Here is a 1622-nt window from a genome sequence, read left to right as displayed (position 1 = left end):
AAGCGTGATAAAACAGCTTTCATGGCCATTCTAGAAGAAGAGTTCCAAAATTGCTTTGAAAGGTGTCGTGCATAGCTTCCCAAGGGGAGTACTTTGAAGGTACTGTAGCGATACTCAGCAATGAAGTAGCTGTAGCATTTTTTCCAGGTTGGGTTTGTGAACTTAATTGTCAGGCCTCATAGTTGAAGTATTACAATCAGATATCAGTTTATCAGAACCCCAACCCCCTTTTTTTTTTGAGACAGAATCTCACTTTGTTGTCCCAGGCTAGAGTGCCCTGGCATCAACTTAGCCCACAGCAACCTCAAGCTCCTAAGTTCAAGCAATTCTTTTGCCTCAGCCTGTGGACTACAGGCACCTACCACAATGTCAGCTAATTTTTCTATTTTTATTAGAGCTAGGGTCTTGCTCTTGCTCAGTCTGGTCTTGAACTCCTGAGCTCAAGGAAGTGATCCTGCTTCAGCCTCCCAGAGTGCTAGGGTTACAAGTGTGAGCCACCAGCTTGGCTTGAATTAGCACTTTTTGAAGAGCATAAAAGAGTAGTCATCAACTACGACTTTAAAAACTTTTAACAATTTAACCATAATTTTTTTTTCTAACCTTCATAGGCTGAGCCTCTAACTCCTATGCATTAATCTAAAAACTCTTTTTGCTGTATCAATTACATTTTATGCTTTTTTCCTTCCGGGCTTTGTGTTCGTAGTCCAAATCACAAATCCTCCCCCTGCCTGCCTTTCTTTCAAAATAGATCCATCCTTCAGTATCTTGCTCACATTTTTCTTTTCTGAACCCTTTCCTATCCTTACCACTCCAGCCCAAGATGGGGATAATAATTAACATTTGTATCATATTTCATTCTCTAAAGACCTTTCATATATTTTCTGATTCTTTTTGTCAATCTAATGAAGTAATGAAGTAGATAATGTTACCCATTTTATATATGAGAACTGAGATTCAAGAAATATGTGGTTTTTTCAGAACTTAATATGGATACAAAGTAGCAAAGCTAAGAATACTCAACCAAAACTTCTCATTTCAAATTTATGCTCTTTTCTCTATGCCATGACTGTCTCTTAACTCCTCTAATGCTTAAGTAGCATTTATGTGACCGTTAATTGCTCACTGCCTTTGTATTATATACTATATGGAATTTGTTAGCTGTAAACTGAAGGGATATGTTTAGATTTATGCACGGGGGAAAAAGAAAAAATTATAAACAATTGAGAACTGAACACATTTCTTCTTAATAATAGAATCTAAGAGGTCATCAGGAGCTACGTATTAGCCCATTTGCTTGTCTGAAAGCTTATAATCAGCCTGTATCTCTTTAAAATTGTGATATCCAGGGCCAGGCACGGTGGCTCACTTCTGTTTACCCCAGTTGACCAGGGGGCTGAGGAAGGAGGGTGTTTGAGCCCAGGAGTTCAAAGTTACAGTAATCTGTGATCCTGCCACGTACTCCTATCCTGCCTGGGTGACAGAACCAAAAAAAAAAATTTTTTTTTTTTTTGAGACAGAGCCTCAAGCTATTCCTCTGGGTAGAGTGCCGTGGCATCACAGCTCACAGCAACCTCCAACTCCTGGGCTCAAGTGAGTCTCCTGCCTCTGCCTCCCAAGTAGCT

Source organism: Otolemur garnettii, unplaced genomic scaffold (assembly GCF_000181295.1).
Source record: "Otolemur garnettii isolate 467f Iridium unplaced genomic scaffold, OtoGar3 scaffold00010, whole genome shotgun sequence".
Lineage (NCBI taxonomy): Eukaryota > Metazoa > Chordata > Mammalia > Primates > Galagidae > Otolemur > Otolemur garnettii.
This window is presented reverse-complemented; position numbering follows the sequence as displayed.